Genomic DNA, 20221 nt, shown 5'->3' with positions numbered 1-20221 from the left:
TTAGAAACAAAGCTCATGAAGAAAATCTATTTGGTCACTAAGAATCAACCAGTAATTGACAGACTGGTGGAAATGAATAGTCCTAACCAAGGTTCTAAGAATTATTAAGGTAGCACCTAAGAAGATAGGCAGTTTGAAGCCAGACGTTGCCTTGCCTTGCCTTGCCTTGCCTTGCCTTGCCTTGCCTTGCCTTGCCTTGCCTTGCCTTGCCTTGCCTTGCCTTGCCTTGCCTTGCCTTGCCTTGCCTTGCCTTGCCTTGCCTTGCCTTGCCTTGCCTTGCCTTGCCCTGTCCTGCCTTGCCTTGCCTTTCTTGTAAAATTACGGTGTTCTGACAAATTCAATACTTTCTGATATTCAGGAAGTCCTTTTAAGTTATAACTCTGAGCGTTCCAATCATGACTGGTATAACAAAAGATTTCTTTTTCCACAAGCATTCAACTTTGACCTACAGGCCTAATATTTCATAATTTTTCACATTCCAGAGGAAATGTGGCCAAAGTGGGGGAAGCATGTTGGCAGAAATTCACACCTAGATTGTGAATCTAAATGTAGACATGTAGTACGGTTATCAGCACACCTGGTGACAAATGAAAAACCTTGGATGATGATCATGTGCGCCTGCCAGTCTTGTGCACATGATCAATTAGGCAACTTTAATGTGACTAGGGGTGACTAGCAGTGTTCCAATGATTGAGAGGCTGCCACAAAGAAGAGGGAATCGAACTATTCTCCAAAGCACCTGAGGACAGGACAAGAAGCAATGGATGGAAACTAATCAAGGAAAGAAGCAACCCAGAATTAAGGAGAAATTTCCTAACAGAACAATCAATCAGTAGAACAACTTGCCTCCAGAACTTTGAGTGCTCCAATACAGGAGGTTTCTAAACAAGAGATTGGACAACCATTTGTCTGAAATGCTATAGGGTTTCCTTCTTAAGCAGAGGGCTGGGGTAGAAAACCTCCAAAGTACCTTGTAACTCTTTTATTCTGTTAATATTTCACTAATTTTAGTCATCAAATATTTTGGCCACCTAATGAGAAGGAAGGACTCACTGGAGAAGAGCCTAATGCTGGGAAAGATTGAGGGCAAAAGAAAAAGGGAACAGCAGAGAATGAGGTGGCTGGATGGAGTCACTGAAGCAGTAGGCATGAGCTTAAATGGACTCTAGAGGATGGTAGAGGACAGGAAGGCCTGGAGAAACGTTGTCCTTTGTGTTGTGATGGGTCGGACACGACTTTGCAACTACCAACAACACATTTTAGTCAAGAAAATTTGATTTTAAAAAACTTCCCAAAGATATATAGGAAGGGTGTGGTCACCAGAAACAATAAAACAAAATCATGCAATCTCCTTTCACCTTCCCTGCATAGATTTTTAGTATTGCAGTGCCACCTAGTGCCCTTATTAGCTCTTGGGGCATTTCACCATAATTTCTTGCTTATTCCAACAAAATATCTTTTCCCCAAAGTCTTCATGCATTATGTCTGCTGCATGTTTTGTTCAAAGGATGAAATTATGTTCAAGGGAATTCACTTGCAGCATTATCCATCATAAAAAAGGAATTCTAAGCATTTTCACGCCAACAGGCATTTAATACATTTATTTATTTATTTATTTATTTATTTATTTATTTATTTATTTATTTATTTATTTATTTATTTATTTATTTATTTATTTATTTATTTATGCTAAACTCAGGTCAGATTGTGTTTGCACATATTCTGCAGCTCTTTTTAGCCATTAACATGTGCAGGTAGCCTGAGTCTTGCTCAAAGGTAATTTGTATAGCAGTAAATGAGATATCACACTAAAGTGCAAGGAGGAACATAGCAGGAATGTCCTCTTGAAGGTTGTGGTTTGCCAAAAACAGCCAGATGAAAGGAAGCAAAGTGCAAGGTAAACACAAGCTGCTTTATTTGAAATCTCTATAACAACTGGATGTATAAAATAACAACTGATTACTGTAAAATGAAGTTTCTCTCTAGGCAGTGCTTCTATATTTGAGATGTATGGGAATGAGTCATGAACATCCCAGTAGCTCCATAATGTACAGAAGAGTTGCCAGCTTAGGTTGGTCAAATGAAGCTGAGATTTAAAATTTACTACATTCTGTTGTAGGTCATTTATCGGGCATTGACATGACCTCATATCAGGTGTTACATGCCGTCGAAGATTGACGGCTGCAACATGCCAGCTGTCAGATATTACCAAATATAGATTGTGACATGTCAGATATTGTCAGGTTCTGCCTGTCTCTGCGGTCCAGCTAGGAGATGCTGTCAAACGTTGAGTGCTGGATGTCAGATTTTGTCAATTGTACAACATAGTGAAAAAAAATTGACTGCTACCAAAACTTCATAATGCCAAGTGCTGATACTGAATATTAAATATTCATGTGCATCACCCTAATCTGCAAATATATACAAGGTTGTTTCTTATTTGAAACTGCAAAGAAAGTTTTGCAGTTTTCATTTATTAATTTTGGGACACATCTTTCTGATATATTAATAAAAAAACATGTCAGAGAAAGGACAAATATTAAGGTCTTAAACTAGGTTGAATGATATACAATGTGCCTCTATTTCCAGAGCATATCAGTTTCATTATCTGAAATATCTTCCTGGTCTTAAAAGATACTGCATCTTTGAGACAAGGGGAAAAGTAAAACAAGAATACTATTTTCAGACCTGCAAAATGACTCGTATCATTATCGAATGATAAAAAGACTCGTACACCCAGCTCTTTTCAGAAAGCAAATTTGGATCTTTAACCAGAAAGATTTTTTAAAAAAAGTTTTTATATACATATGACTAATAACAATTTTATAATTCCTGTGAAAGCCCATCATCTGAAGGACTAAAATCATCATGTTTAAGTATCATTTCAAATGGAGATCAATGGTTGATTTCTACGAAAATGTGATGGCTCTCTCCTTGTTTTTCAAATATCAGTATTCAAATACTGATATTCAGATAAAGTATTCTTTTATCTGGGATCATTATAGTAAGATGTTACTAGTGACTAATAAAATCTGTGTGATTACAGACATCGTCTCATGACAATTTCAAAAGAGAACTATGTATAGCCACTTAGCTGTTGATCTTACTGTGTGGGATTTTAATATGTTACCAGTCAAGTATGACTACAGATTATTATGCTGAAACTCCAGTCTATCTCCGCTTGTGCTTTAGACATATTTTCATCTGCTACATGGCCATGTACTTTGGCGACTCATTCTGTATGCTTAAATGACAAGTTCAATACCTTTATGAAAGAATAACCCTCTGTAAAGTCAGATGAAGAAACTGACCTGGATGACAGTTCTGGGGCATCATTGAAAAGCGACTTAATATTAGATATTTTACTATTATAGCTAAAATGAATAAGCTTAAACTATGTGTGGGTGTATGCATTCTTTGATCTTTAAAGTAAAATAATTTACAAAGCTGATTAGGGATTTTTCTGAAGGAACATGAAAGGGCAAATGTGTTGAAGCTAAGAAGATGGGATGGGAAGCATTGTTAAGCCCCCCACCTTTTTTTTTCACCCAAGGTTTGCTGAATAAACCATATTTGGCTGGGTTCACATATTGCAATAGACTAAAACTAAACAAGCCACATTAACAATCAGCATCATGTATGGAACAACATCAAAGCTCTCTATCCAGAAGAGTGCAGTGCTAGAAACAGCTAAGATATTGTGCAGAACCTTCTAACTTTCAGGTGGTAGTAGCGAAGGAGGAGGAGGAGGAGGAGGAGGAGGAGGAGGAGGAGATGACAATCAAACAGCTCGCAATGATTTCCTTCTGGGAACTTACAGGATACCATCATCATCAGTTTGCCTTCCAATAATTTGATATAATGTAATTAGTCACATTTACCCTGGCTAAATCTTTGCGAGAACCATCACGAACAATGGTGGTATTCAGCCAGTTCTATCCAGCTCGGGAGAACCGGTAGAGGCAGCTGCGGGAGGCTCCACCCACCCGCCCGGATGTCATCATGGTTTGTTTGTTTTTTTGACAATCTGCGCATGCACGGAAGTCCCTGCATATACGTGAAAGTGGCATGTGCGTGGAAGTTGACTTTGTAAAAAATATACAAATATTTATTTATTTATTTATTTATTTATTATTTAAATTTTTATACCGCCCTTCTCCCGAAGGACTCAGGGCGGTTTACAGCCAGATAAAATAAACAGTCCTATTACAAAATAAATACTATTAAAATACCACTAAAAAACTTATTCAATTTGGCCGCAATTAAAATTTAGCAAATAATAAAACCCATTAAAAAACCCATTAAAAACCCATCAATAAAACCCATTAAAAAACCCATAAAAAACTAACCCAGTCCAGCGCAAATAAATAAGTGAGTTTTGAGCTCGCGGCGAAAGGTTCGGAGGTCCGGAAGTTGACGAAGTCCTGGGGGGAGTTCGTTCCAGAGGCGGAGCCCCACAGAGAAGGCCCTTCCCTGGGTGTCGCCAGACGACACTGTCGCTACCGACGGCACCCTGAGGAGTCCCTCTCTGTGAGAGCGCACGGGTCGGTGAGAGGTATTCGGTAGCAGCAGGCGGTCCCGTAAGTAACCCGGCCCTATGCCATGGAGCGCTTTAAAGACGTTCACCAACACCTTGAAGCGCACCCGGAAGGCCACAGGTAGCCAGTGCAGCCTGCGCAGGATAGGTGTCACTCGGGAGCCACCAGGGGCTCCTCTATCCCCCGCGCAGCTGCATCCTGCCCCAACTGCACCCTCCGGATGCCCTTCAAGGGGAGCCCCATGTAGAGAGCATTGCAGTAGTCCAGACGAGACGTCACAAGGGCGTGAGTGACTGTGCACAAGGCATCCCGGTCTAGAAAGGGGCGCAACTGGCGCACCAGGCGAACCTGGTGGAAAGCTCTCCTGGAGACGGCCGTCAAATGATCTTCAAAAGACAGCCGTGCACCCAGGAGAACGCCCAGATTGCGCCCCCTCTCCATCGGGGCCAATGACTCGCCCCCGACAGTCAGCCGCGGACTCAGCTGACTGTACCGGGATGCCGGCATCCACAGTCACTCCGTCTTGGAGGGATTGAGCTTGAGCCTGTTTCTCCCCATCCAGACCCGTCGGCTTCCAAACACCGGGACAGCACTGATAGCTTCATTGGGGTGGCCCGTGTGAAAAGTACAGCTGGGTGTCATCAGCGTACAGCTGGTACCTCACACGAAGCCACTGATGATCTCACCCAGCGGCTTCATATAGATGTTGAACAGAAGGGCGAGAGAATCGACCCCGCGGCACCCCACAAGTGAGGCGCCGCTGGGTCGACCTCTGCCCGTCAACACCGTCTGCGACGGTCGGAGAGATAGGAGGAGAACCACCGATAAACGGTGCCTCCCACTCCCAATCCCTCCAACCGGCGCAGCAGGATACCATGGTCGATGGTATCAAAAGCCGCTGAGAGGTCTAATAGGACCAGGGCAGAGGAATAACCCCTATCCCTGGCCCTCCAGGGATCATCCACCAACGCGACCAAAGCCGCCTCAGTGCTGTAACCGGTCGGAAGCCGGACTGAACGGGTCCAGATAGACAGTTTCCTCCAGGTGCAGGGGAAACTGATATGCCACCATATTTCTACAACCTTCGCCGCGCAAGGTTGGAGACCGGACGATAGTTACCTAAAACAGCCGGGTCCAGGGAAGGCTTCTTGAGGAGGGGCCTCACCACCGCCTCTTTTAAGGCGGCCGGAAAGACTCCCTCCAACAAGGAAGCACTCGTAAGCCCCTGAGCCAGCCTCGTGTCACCTCCTGAGTGGCCAGCACCAGCCAGGAGGCACGGGTCCAGTAAACACGTGGTGGCATTCAATCTACCCAGCAACCTGTCCATGTCCTCGGGAGTCACAGGGTCAAACTCATCCCAAACAACATCACCAAGACCGCCCTCAGATACCCCGTCTGAATCACCACAATTTTGGTCCAGACCGTCCCTAAGCTGAACGATTTTATCGTATAGATAACCGTTAAACTCCTCAGCACGTCCCCGCAACGGGTCATCCCGCCCCCCCTGGTGAAGGAGGGAGCGGGTCACCCGGAACAGGGCAGCTGGGCGGTTATCTGCCGACGCAATGAGGGAGGAGGCGTAGGAACGCCTCGCTTCCCTCAGTGCCACTAGGTAGGTCCTAGTATAGGATCTAACTAGTGTCCGATCAGCCTCTGAACGGCTGGACCTCCAGGAACTCTCTAGGCGTCTTCTCCGGCGTTTCATCCCCCTCAGCTCCTCGGAGAACCAAGGAGCCGGTTGGGATCTGCGCCGGGTCAGAGGCCGCAAAGGCACGACACGGTCTAAAGCCCCAGCCGCAGCCCGCTCCCACGCTGCAGCCAGTTCCTCTGCCGTGCCGTGAGCCAGACCTCAGGAAGTGGCCCAAGCTCCGTCCGAAACCTCTCTGGGTCCATCAGGCGCCTGGGACGGTACCATCGTAGTGGTTCCGTCTCCCTGCGGTGTTGGGTAGCGGTCAGAAAGTCCAGGCGAAGGAGAGAGTGATCTGACCATGACAAAGGTTCAATGACTATTTCCTTTAAGTCCAGATCTCTCGACCACTGACCAGAGACAAAAATCAGGTCCAGTGTGCCTCCCCCGATGTGAGTGGGGCCATCCACTACTTGAGTCAGGTCCAAGGCCGTCATGGAGGCCAAGAACTCCCGAGCTACCGTCGATGACGAGCCGGCAGATGGCAAGTTAAAGTCCCCCATGACTAACAGTCTGGGGGTCTCCACTGCCACCCCGGCAAGCACCTCCAGGAGCTCGGGCAGGGCAGCTGTCACGCAGCAAGGAGCCAGGTACGCGACCAGCAAGCCCATCTGACATCTATGACCCCACCTCACAAAGAGGGATTCACACCCGGCGATCTGAGGTACAGTGGTCTCCCTCGGCTCTAGACTCTCTTTAATAGCAACCGCCACCCCTCCACCCCTACCCTGGGTAGAATGAGACTATTGCCTTATACACTGTAAGCCGCCCTGAGTCTTCGGAGAAGGGCGGGATATAAATGTAAACAAAAAAAAAATGTGCGAGTGAACCGAGCGCGCATGCACGCACCCTCATGAACCGGTAGCGAAGGTAAATGAATACCATCCCCGCTCACAAAGCTTCTCAAAATTCCAATGATGCTTACTTGCTAAAATAAAATTTAGGCAGTCTAGTTCCAAGAGTCAAATAAAAGTCAGTCTAATTTCTCATACCAAATAAGTATTTAGGGACTGTAAGAAAAGCAGCAAGTAGGCAGATGAGAAGCAAGAATGCAGAGCTGGCTAAGGAAACAACAACAACTGATGCCAGCCAGGGCAGTTCTGCTATTTCAGTGTTTAAGAGCTCTAAGGCTGTGATCAGAATAGATCAGAAGAAAGAACAATCCTCCTTGTGGGGTGGGGAGAAACCTTAGGGAATTGAAGCTGAGTGATTGTTCTAACAAAAGAAAACTACTGGACATTAAAGAAAAAGAGGATGGCTGAACGTAATTCATTTGGAGCTACTGTAAACCCTTTGACCTGCAGAGAAATGGAAACTTTTTATTATTGATTAGATTTAAAGATTTTCTCAGAAGGTAGATAGTGTGGCAGTGGTTTAAATCAAATCAGTATTGTCAGGTATAGGAGATCCTTCAGTTCTAAAAATGGAGGACACAAATATAAAGTCTCCCTCAAGTCAAGCTTAACTACTGGTGACAAAATGTACACCATGTTGCTTTCTTGAAAATTTCTTCCTTCCCTTCTTCTTTTTTTCCTTTCTCCTTCCTCCTCCTCCCCCTTCTTGCTCCTCAACATCCTCACCCTCCTCACCTTTCCCAACCTCCTCCTCCTCCTTTCTCCTTCACTTGATCTCTCTTCAACTCTACAAACTTGGAATTTCTCAGTAGTTTCCATGCACCTTGTACCAATCACTCATATTGTAGATCATAATAACTAGAGTGGCGGCCAAAATTGTGGAAACCTTTTGGGAAAAGTGTATTTTCTAAAACTAACTAATAACAGCACTTTTTTTTTTGGAGTAGTACCATAAAATTATATATCAATGGAAACATAATTTAATCATGAATGTAATGCAATAACTTTTATGAAGGATTTGCTATTAGAATAGCAGTTACAGTATAAAGAATAAAAGTGAAACACATAGAAAAAACAAGATATATAAAAATTATGACCATAGAAAAAATGAGATATACAAAAATTATCACGTCAGTTAATACTTAGTTGGGTAATCTTTACCATGAATTACAGCCTTACAACATCTTCCCATGGAGTGAACCAAGTCTTTTAGTTTTGCAGCTGTTATAATGTGAAACCAAGATTGAATGATTGCTTCTATTAACTGGGTTTTATTGTTGGGTTGCTTCTGACTAACAACTTTCTTTAGTCGGCTCCATAGATTTTCAATTGGATTAAGGTCTGGGCTATTCCCAGTAGGGAATATGATTATCTTGAAATTAAAAAAAAAAAGTGGTGTTATTAGCAATCAAATCTCAAAAATACACTTTTCCCAAAAGGTTTCCAGAATTTTGGCCACTAGTGTAATTCTCTCTTCTTGGCAGTATTTAACTGGTCTGCATTTTTCTGAACAAAATGGTAATGTCTGAATAAAGGTGTGTTATGTATCATATAAGGAGTGAGCTATAGTTTTCACTCAGGTCCTCCAAAAAGGCGGGAAAATACTTAAAGCTCATTGGTTAAGCCATCTGACAGCCCTCTATGAAAGAGGACACTGCCAGACAAGCACTCTGTTGGGTTGTACTGGTCTATTAATAAAGAGCTGTTGTTACTGAAAGAGCTGTGTCCATCTCTTCCATCATCAGATCTAACAAGGTATTTCCAGCAATGTCCAAAGAAAAGCACCAACCATAACCAAACTTCTTCCCTCCAACCTTTAAGTATGTAGTTTCTGGCTAAAGAGTAATACAGATACCTCCTTATATTTCTTCATATATATGTTTATAAACTATATAATCTTTTTGTGTGATGCTTATGTATATTTTTGTGACAAAATAAATAAATAAAAATAAAATAAATAAATAGAAGGGGGAGAGGGATTAGAGTTAATTACTCATTCATTCTATCATGTTTTCCACTCACCTTTTTCTCATTGAGTGTCTTACCTAACCAGTAGTATTATTTGAACTTGGGAGGGGGGGGCTTGATTTGTTCTCATATAAGAAGGCCTCCAGAGGAAATCAGGACTATTGAGTAGATTTTTAAATTAAAAAAAAATTAAAAGGAAAACCTGTTTTCTATTGCTGGACTCTAAGGTGTCTTTAAGTCTGTTTTTTGTTTTTGCTTGCTGTTTTAATTGTTAAAACAAATCCTAAGATAGAAAGCAATTAAGAAGAAAGGAACAATAGCTTAAAAGTTTTAAACTAATAATATGGTAAAACACTCTGAAAATAATAAACCTAAACAAATTAAGCAAATTGGAAAGTACAAAATAGCTTAAACCAGTATTGTGAACTTCAGTGCAATAAAAATGGGTTTTTAATAATGAAAAGTAGGTTGAAAAGGTTATAAAATAAATACTAAAATAATAATTAGGCCGATCAAAGTATGGGCTAGTCTGGTGCATGCTAGGAGTACAAAATCCATATAGGGACAAATGCCATTTTGTTTTTAATATGCTAATGAGATACAGATACATTATGAAGAAGTATGATCATAGATATAGCTATAGATATATTTACTACACTGGACATCCATACTCTGGAGTCAGCCACCTAGAAAGCTATAATTAATGGTGATACAAAATAGTTTTGAAGATCACCATAACAGATAGTCCTTGACTTACAACCATTTGTTTAGTGACCATGCAAATTTACTTTGGCCAAAGTCATCTTCTTACGCTCAGCAATTGCCAGTTATGTCTTCTGTAATGAGTGGGTTGTGGCATAAAAGTTGGAAGTTTAAAACTGGAATTAAACTGACAGACAGGTCTTTGCAATGGGTTTACAGTTATAACCAAAAAGAATACCACAAAATCCCATCATATTTTACCCATATTCTTCTATCAAAAATTAGAAGGAGTAGCCTCAATAAAACTATTTCAAGTTTTCCGTAGTTCAGAGAAGTGAGGGATATAAGCATACAGTTTTTTAACAGGGTATACGTCACAAATATCTGAGGTTAGGAAAACTGGAGTACCTAACATAACATAACATCAGAGTTGGAAGGGACCTTGGAGGCCTTCTAGTCCAACCCCCTGCCCAGGCAGGAAACCCTACACCATCTCAGTCAGATGGTTATCCAACATTTTCTTAAAAATTTCCAGTGTTGGAGCATTCACAACTTCTGAAGGCAAGTCGTTCCACTTATTAATTGTTCTAACTGTCAGGAAATTTCTCCTTAGTTCTAAGTTGCTTCTTTCTTTGACCAGTTTCCACCCATTGCTTCTTGTTCTACCCTCAGGTGCTTTGGTGAAAAGCCTTACTCCCTCTTCTTTGTGGCAGCCCCTAAGATATTGGAACACAGCTATCATGTCTCCCCTAGTCCTTCTTTTTGTTAAACTAGACATACCCAGTTCCTGCAACCGTTCTTCTGAAAAACTTTACTTCATTATTTGATCAGGTTAGTTATTATTTACAAGGTGTAAGTTTAGACCTTGATATTTCATTCTTCTCCTATCCAGCTACTCATATTTCTTCATAATCCCTCTGGTCTGGCAGAAACTATTTAAGAAGCCTGCAAGCAGCTGCTGCCAATGACAGATGTTCCCAGAAGAAGGTGGAGTGACACAGTCCATTGGTCTAACATCCCCAAAGGGACTAAAGGACGAAAACACATTGGTGAAACAAGTTTCAAGAGTATAAAGGAAGGGTATGAATTGAAAGACTTAGAATTGAAAGACTTGTTTAATATATTTGGTCTCTTCATTAGCATTGGCTTCTTCTGTGGCTAAAAAACGATGGCATTACATGCATTGAGAATTCTTTTCCCCCCTTTTTTTCCCTCTGTAGAGGAAGCATTAGAATCTCAGAGATACCATGGCTCACAGAGGCATATCCTACCTCAGTTGGAAAATGGTTAAAAAAAAGGAGATGATATTTCATTCTCAATCTGTGTTCCTGGTGACCTGCTCCCAAATATGCTACTAACACCAACATGGAATGAAGAAGGGGATCTAATGAACAGAAAAACAAATTAATCATAGACACTTGAATTTAGTCTGGTCTCATTGTCATTCCTTCCTGCAGCTATCCCAAAGGTGCTTTTACAAAAGGCAAATGGATTTGTTTTTCCTCGTTCAGTTCTTCAGAAATGAGGAAGCCTCCTGGATGAAAAGCAAAACACCTTCAATGAAAACCAAAGTCCAGTTGCTTTTTGATAAAGCACCTTTCGGACCACCATGACTGGATGACTGAGAATCTCCATAGACCAAAGGTCTTCAAACTTGGCAGCTTTAAGACTTGTGGACTTCAGTTGCCACACTTCTCTAGCTAGCTATGCTGGCTAGAGAATTCTGGGAGTTGAAGTTCACAAGTCTTAAAGCTGCCAAGTTTGAAGACCTCTGCCATAGATACTTCCTACAGCTACTTTACTTGCCCTTTTCCCTTTTTCTTCTATCCAAGTGCATGTGATGGTGGGAGTGATGGAGAGACCATAAAAGTTTGAATATGTGGCTTAGCATATTTATCAGGAACCTTGGGAAATGAAATTTCCTGAGTTCCTGCTAATCCGTTATAGATGTCAGGAGACAAGTTATTACATTTTTCATTGTTCCACTGATTTAGACATTATAGACAGTACGCATAAAGAGTACAGTATTCAGTAGGTGGAGGCATAGTAACATCAGAAAAATTGAAAACTGGTCCTAAAAGACTCCAGAGTAAAAGAGTCTCTATTATGATGCAAGAAGTCTGTATAGCATGGATAACTACATAGACCATATATATTGATTTCATATTGCTTATGTATATGTATTAATTTTAGGTTAGTGTGCAGTGGGAATGGGAAGAATAAAGCACAGTGTTGGTGAACCTTTTTGGCACTGAATGCTGAAACGGGGGTGCAGGTGCGTACCGGAAGTGGCACACAGAGCCATTTCTCTGGGCACACAAGCCACCACCATTGCTCTTCTGGGTTCAGCACGCCAGCCAGGTAGTCTTCACGCACATAGGAGTACCAGAACTCGGAAGAGCACAAGCCCAGTGTGCATGTGCACGCTGGTGTGCACATGAGCACCAGCCACCTGGTTTTCCAGTTTCTGATGCGCATGCATGTGCAAAAACCAGCTGGCCAGTGTACATGTGCACGCCAGAAACCGGAAGATCATCTTCCCAGCCACACATGCGCACCAGGCAGCTGCTCTTCTGGTTTCCAGCATTCTCATGCACATGAAGACCTTCTTTCTGGCATGCTGGAACCCGGAAGAGCAACAGGCGGTAGCTCGCGTGCCTGGAGAGATGGCTCTGCATGCCACTTCTGGCATGCGTGCCATAGTGATCTGCTATATCATGGATATAGCATGATCATTGGACAGAAAGAGATTAAAATTTATTGCAGAGTCCTTAGTGATCTCCTTGCTTGGTTGTTCAACCATGAACTGTATATATGTGCTCTTCTATTGGACTAAATTTATTAATAGCCTCCCCATGCTGTTTTTCACGAAATATCAAGTAATTTGAAGTACCCAAACGTGACCTTTTGAAAGAGCAGCATACCTGACCATTTGATCTTTCTCAGATGCTGATATTACTTTATGAGTTAAAAAATTTCTAGCAGCATCAGCGAGCCCTTGCATTTGCAAACAGTATTGCTCCCATGTCCATCAGAACTGCAGAGGACGGAAGCATATCAAATGCCAAAATATGGTCAAATTGCATGATTTATTTGAAGATTTCTGGGTAGAGAAGTTCTCTTCCTTACTTAAACTATTGGCTAAATTTAAATGGATAGGAGGAAAAAAACCAACCCTAATCATTAAATGCTTGTATAACTGAAAAGAAAAGGTTTATAATTTATCATCAGTCTGAAATAGCTTTCTACAAATAAAAAGGTCAACATGAATGGCCATTTTTTTAAAAAAAATAATTCATTAAAAAAAATTGTTCTGGGTGTCTATGGAAATTCTCAGTCATCCAGGTCACGGCTGTCCCAAAGGTGCTTTTTTAAAGAGGCAACTAGACTTTCTGATTTTTCTTTGAAGACATTTCACTTCTCATCCAAGAAGCTTCTTCAGCTCTGACTGAATGGTGGGGAGTGGAAGAATCCTTCCATTAATCCCCATCCAGTCAGGGCTGAAGAAGCTTCTTGGATGAAAAGTGAAACGTCTTTCAAAGAAAAATCAGAAAGTCTAGTTGCCTCTTTAAAAAAGCACCTCTGTTCTGGGATTATATTTGTGGTGTGTGTGTGATAATTATATTTATATATAATTGATTTTACTTTGACTGTAAACCGCCCTGAGTCCTTTGGGAGAAGGGCGGTATAGAAATCGAAACAATAATAATAATATATTTGAGGGGTGGCAATCTGACAATTCTAAGTTGATAACTTTGCTATCATCCACCATAAAGGTATGCACTGAAGAATAAGCCAACTACTGTCAGCATTGTAACAAGCAGTACCTAAACAAATTAGATAGATCAGCTGTTACAGTCATGTCAGGAGACCAAAAGTGCTTCTGGGTTGAAAGAATAACCCAGTGACATCACAGTTGAAATGTAAATAATGTAAGAAAGCCTACATCTATTTTTCTTGAGAATTTTTCCCCCTCCTAAAAGACATTTTTGTATGCATTACTTCTAAAATATTGCCAAACATTTCCTCTGTAATATGTATCTTACTAAATTTTTTAACATTTTAAATTGGAAAAATGCATAATGGAAAAAAAAAGAGATATTTATTCTAATCTATTCTGCACTAAATTCTCCAGCATTGGTGGAAGGAATACATCATAAAACAATATGCTAAAATATACCAGAAAATTGGAGATGAATGCAGGAGAAAAACATAAGAAGGCTATGAAAATGCATGGAAGGATATTTAGCTGGATGATCTGTATAAATGTACTCTATTATAATGCCAAAGTCTACTCTTGTGGAACAAATTCCATCTCTAGAAAGGAAAAAAAAACCTTCTGGAAACATTATATGTTCCAATTAAATTAACAGCCACAAAATAGCACTGAGAAGAAGATGAGAATTTTATAGAAAGAAGAATCAATATAATGACGTCATTTTACTAAGAATGGTTTCAAAACCAGAATCTATACCTGAGCTCATAACTGAGGTGGCTGTCCTCCTTTGCTTTCTTACCAATAATTTGTTTCATTTGAATAATAAATTAAAATAAAACAAATAATAATTCATTTGTTATTGAATTATTGAAATAATTTAATAATTCATTTGAATTTATTATGCTAAGGGTGGTGACTCTATATGTTGTTTCTGCTGAGGCTGTTGTTTTATAAAAGAGAGAGAAAAGCCATTGGTTTCATTGACTTAGTACTAAAATAGATTAATTTTAGCATTATTCATTTCATATAAGCCTTCTAGAAAAGGCTGGTACACAATTGTTTGCCTCTTTAAAAAATCCTACTCTTTTTGTGTTCAAAAAATTTGTAATGATATAGGGGTTCCTCTCCCACTTCCCCCCAAAAAACATTGACTGACAAAGGCTTACTGTTAACTTTTTTTCCATACATCTTCCATGGCGGACTTGTTATTATATGATACAAAATTATATGATACAAAATACTCTTGAATTTAGTCCCCAGTTTCCAAAACTTTCAGAAAATCCTTCTACAAAGTAAAAAAAAAAAATGTGAAAAGACCAATCAAGTATTGGCTATTATAAAATATTCATGATCATGATTCTTTCTTTCTCTCTCTCTCTTTTTGGACATTTCCGAATGTAATAAGACACTTTTCAGTGCACACACTGAAGCAATATACATTTTAAAAGAAATAGTATTTTAAACGAGCAACAAAATCATGAAAAGAGCATTCAGCTAAAAAGTTCTTAATAGACCAGAACAAGAGTAAACCAGAAAAAAAGTAAAAGGAAATAATAACTCAGTTTTTAAAATTAAGACTTTTTTTTCCACCGTGAAAGTGCTGCAAAGAAAATCTATAGCAGTGGTAGTCAAACTGGCCGCTACTGCCCACTAGTGGGCGTTCCAGCTTTCATGGTGGGCGGTAGGGGTTTTGTCCAATACTGAAGCACTTTCCTTTTTTTTAATTTAATTGATTTTTTAAAAAATTTCATAGCATTATTGAAAAACATTTTCATTAGGTTTTCATAAAATTCCCCGTGACAATTTAAATTTCTGAAAATATACTATTTGTATCACCCACGCATAAGTTTAGTTCACGTTATGTAAGTGAAACTAAATGGCGCTATAGTGCGACCGCAAACAAAAGAGCCTTGTCCCAGAATAGCTCACGCATCTCCCCCTACACCACCCAGCTGTAAGAGACAAGCAGAACTGGTAGCATGCGCCCCCCCAACCCCAATCCATGATGCACAAGAGGCATGCGCAGATGACAATACACTTTATAAATCACCATTACTGTGGAACTACTAAATTTTTTAGTAGAAAATTTTACTACTAACAGAGATACAAAAGTGGGCGGTAGGTATAAAAAGGTTGACTACCCCTGATCTATAGCATTGAATAAACAGCATTTTCTTTAATAAACTCCATGGCATCTCATCATGTAAGAACACCTAGAAAAGCACTTCCAAAAATTATCATGTCACTCTTTCTAAAATTATCTGCTGAGAAAGTATTATTCCTACCCCTGTATGTTTTAAAAATAAAAATGAATTATTTTTTCTAGTATCATTTGATCTCATTCCAGCCTTCTAAGAAATGAGCTGTCTAGCAATGTCATAACTTCTCTAACTGGAAGGTCACTATGCCAGAAGGACAACATTCTTTTAATAGCTCCTTGTCAACAACTGAGGATTTTACATATGCATTCAGGCAACCCCGTTCTATTGGTAGTGGTATTTGAATCCTGATCTTGGCAATATGTTTTGTATTTCTTTTGACAAGAAATTTTCCAGTGTGCCATTTTTTTTTCTTTTGCATTGATACGATTTTAGTTCCTAGTTTCTGCTTACAAGTTATTGTGCAAATCTATTAAGACTAAAGAGTGATGTTCACAGAACAATAGAATTAGATAGTGTTTGAAGGAGCTGTTGAGGACCAGAATCCTTAAAACATATCTATAAAATTAAATTAAATTAAATTAAATCATATATATTATTTATTTTATTTATTTATTTATTTGATTTTTATACCGCCCTTCTCCCGAAGGACTCAGGGCGGTGTACAGGCAAAAATAAAACAGATAATACAATATACAATTTAAAATGCAATTAAAAAACTTATTTTAAAATTAGCCTGAGAAGTAAAAATATACAATAAACTAAAAACCCCATTTAAAATTAATTAATAAGAATTTAAAATTAATAAAATTCAATTTAAGCCAGCCCCGCGCGAATAAAAAGATGTGTCTTCAGTTCGCGACGGAATGTCCGAAGGTCAGGTATTTGGCGTAAACCCGGGGGAAGCTCGTTCCAGAGTGTGGGAGCCCCCACAGAGAAGGACCTTCCCCTGGGGGCCGCCAGCCGACATTGCTTGGCGGACGGCACCCTGAGAAGTCCCTCTCTGTGAGAGCGTACGGGTCGGTGGGAGGCATGTGGTAACAGCAGGCGGTCCCGTAAGTACCCAGGCCCTAAGCCATGGAGCGCTTTAAAGGTAGTAACCAAAACCTTAAAGTGCACTCGAAAGGCCACAGGTAGCCAGTGCAGTCTGCGCAGGAGCGGTGTTATATGGGAGCTACGCGTAGCTCCCTCTATCACCCGCGCAGCTGCATTCTGGACTAACTGAAGCCTCCGAGTGCACCTCAAGGGGAGCCCCATGTAGAGAGCATTACAATAATCCAAGCGAGAGGTAACGAGCGCATGAGTGACTGTGCACAAGGCATCCCGATCAAGGAAGGGGCGCAACTGCCGAACCAGGCGAACCTGGTGGAAGGCCCTCCTGGAGACAGCGGTCAAATGATCTTCAAACGACAGCCGTTCATCCAGGAGGACACCTAAGTTGCGCACCCTATCCTTTGGGGCCAATAACTCGCCTCCAACAGTCAGCCGCGGCTGCAGCTGACTGAATCGGGGTGCCGGCATCCACAGCCACTCTATCTTGGAGAGATTAAGCTTGAGCCTGTTTCTCCCCATCCAGACCCGTACGGCTTCCACACACCGGGACAGCACTTCAACAGCTTCATTGGGGTGGCCTGGGGTGGAGAAGTACAGCTGGGTGTCATCAGCGTACAGCTGGTATCTCACCCCAAAGCCACTGATGATCTCACCCAACGGCTTCATGTAGATGTTGAACAGAAGGGGCGAGAGGATCGACCCCTGCGGCACCCCACAAGTGAGGTCCCTCGCGGTCGACCTCTGCCCCCCTGTCAACACCGTCTGCGATATAAATCATATAGGCGTGCATAAGCGCACCTACGTCCCTACTGTCCCTGTCCTACTGTCCCCATTTATTTGTACCCATTTTCTGTATTCATAATCACATTTATATTTATATCTGTTATCTTATACAGGCTTGACAAATAAATACATAAAATAAATATCAAATCTTTGCTTGAATAGTGATTGCATGATTTCTGTAGTTATCATTTGCTAAAAAAAATTGCTTGAAAACCTCTAATAATGAGCTGACCTAAGACAAGGCTGTGTTTTTCATGGAAGTGATGTTTGTGGACTTTTCAAAGGAGCCAGTCAATACATGGGCTCTTTTGATCTTTCTTTGGATAAAAGAGAGAGACATGAGATTGTCTAGGTTGCCTCTCCTGAAGGCTGTCCCTTTTCCTCATGAAGAGAATATAAGACAGTGATCTTTGGTGTCTGGGGGACATGGAGATGAAGGAATTTGTTCTCTAGTCACAAATGGAGTCTTTCAAAAATTGAAAACAAACAGAAAAAAAGTAAAACAAGCTTTTGGCCACAGAATTATGGGGTTTACAGATATATTTGAGGAACTCCATCAAGACTTCGAATCAATTATGGCTGATATGTTGTTTCTTTATGGGAACAGTTTGTCTTATAGAACAAAATACACAGCAAATTCCAGTTGAGAACAGTATGAATGAAACATTGGCTAAGAACGTGCAGTAGATTCAAAGAAAAAAACTTTATAAAGACTTAAAAATAAAAAAGGAAATTAAAAAGATAATTCCAGAAAGTAATAAGAATATTTTTGTTGTCATTGGATTTACAAAACAGACCACTTAAAGGCTGAAAGAAAATCTCATCAAGAATCTACTGGAGCTACTGGAAAAGATCACCAAGAATCTCATATAGATAAATAATGTTCTGTTTAAAAAAAAAAGACAAAATTTACCTCTCTAATTATACTTAAAATGGATGTATTGTTATTGTGTGAAGTTCTTTCTAGAATATAATGATATTTTGGCTGGAAAAAAATGTGACATACTGGATTTGCTTATTTTTAATTTTTGTCTGTCCTAATTGTTCATTATATATACTTAGTCTCTAGATGTGTGATTTTTTTTTTTCAAAAAAGAAGCTAGCCCTATTTGTTAAGTTATGTTTTAGGGTTTCTTCACATTAGGCATTACTTTATATGTGAATGCTTTAGAGTTGAGATGTTAACTGTTTATCTGAATGGGGTACTTTGCTATTTGGGACAGTGATCTCTAGAATGCTACACATTTCAAATGAGTTGTGTATTGGAGTTTGACTTCTCTCTTTAAAGGAGAAAACATGTTAAATTTTAGATTTAGTTTGCTTATACTAGAAAATTGGGGCCTTTTATGCCTTTTATATGGGGTTTTGCCTGTAGCTAAAAATATTTACCATTATAAAACTACATCATCCACAAATTGCAAAGAACTAGAAGACTTTTTAAGTATAGAAGACTGCATTAAGGCATTGACATAAGGTGATTCCCTAAGATTTAGAGACCCAAACTCAAGTCCAGCCTTACCTATGGAAGCTCATTGGTAACTTCAAACCAGTTTCTCTCTCAGCTTAACATACCTCACAGAGTTATTGTTGTGGAGAAGTAGGAATAGCTAATGCTAACCATACCACTTTAATCTTCTGGAAGAAAAGTAGAATATTAAGCTAACCAAGGAAATAAACCATTTGTATTACTACCAGTTTATAATGCTCTGTAATACAACACTTGGAATATTGCATCTAGTTTTGGTATAAAACCATATTTAAAAAAATGATTTTAAGACTCTAGAAAGAGTGCAGAGAAGAGCAACAAAGATGATTATGGAACTAGAGGCTAAAATATATGAAGAACCGTTGCAGGAACTGGGTATATCTAGTTTAATGAAAAGAAGGACTAGAGGTGACATCATAGTAGTATTCCGATAGTTAAGGAGCTGTCACAAAGAAGAGGGGCCAACCAATTCTCCAAAGCACCTGAAAGCAGAACAAGAAGCAATGGATGAGCATTAATCAAGGAGCGAAACAACCTAGAACTAAGGAGAAATTTCCTGACAGAACAATTAATCATAGAATGACTTCTTCCAGAAGTTGTGGGTGCTCCAACATGGGAGATTTTTAAGAAGATATTGGGCAATCATTTGTCTGAAATGTTATAAGGTTGGACTAGAAGACTTCCAAGGTCCCTTCCAACTCTGTTATTCTATTATTCCTTTTAAAAGTTCATATGCTCCTTGTAGATAGATTTATAATATGAATGAAGGTGATGAACATAAAGATGCTGGGCAAACTTCCCAAATGGAATAGAGTAGCCCATTCAATCTTATCATTCTGAGACATTTGCATAAAAGATTAATGTAAGCAGTGGCAGATACATTAATAATGTACTCTTGCATTTAAGGTAAAGGTACATCCTTATTGACTAGGCTAAGGAATTCATTTACTAGAAGCTTCTAAAGCAATTGTACCATTAGCTACCTATAATTCCCATTAGCTCTTGGTTCTTTACTACTCAAACTATCAAATGTAAAACAGCTACAGTCATAGTTCATTGGATTAATGAGTGATAAAGCAAGCTTCATGCAGAGCCCCTAAAACATCACTGTTCCTGCCATTTCTAAGAATTTTGCACTTCTCCTAAATTTCAGGGCTGAGAAATTAGGTGCATTTATCTAGGGCAGTGATGGTGAACCTTTTAGACACTTAGTGCCCAAACTGCTCACACATGCCCAAAATGAAAGGTATACACGCGAACCCGCTTGCATGCG

The sequence above is a fragment of the Ahaetulla prasina genome, chromosome 6 (genome assembly GCF_028640845.1).
Source record: "Ahaetulla prasina isolate Xishuangbanna chromosome 6, ASM2864084v1, whole genome shotgun sequence".
Lineage (NCBI taxonomy): Eukaryota > Metazoa > Chordata > Lepidosauria > Squamata > Colubridae > Ahaetulla > Ahaetulla prasina.
This window is presented reverse-complemented; position numbering follows the sequence as displayed.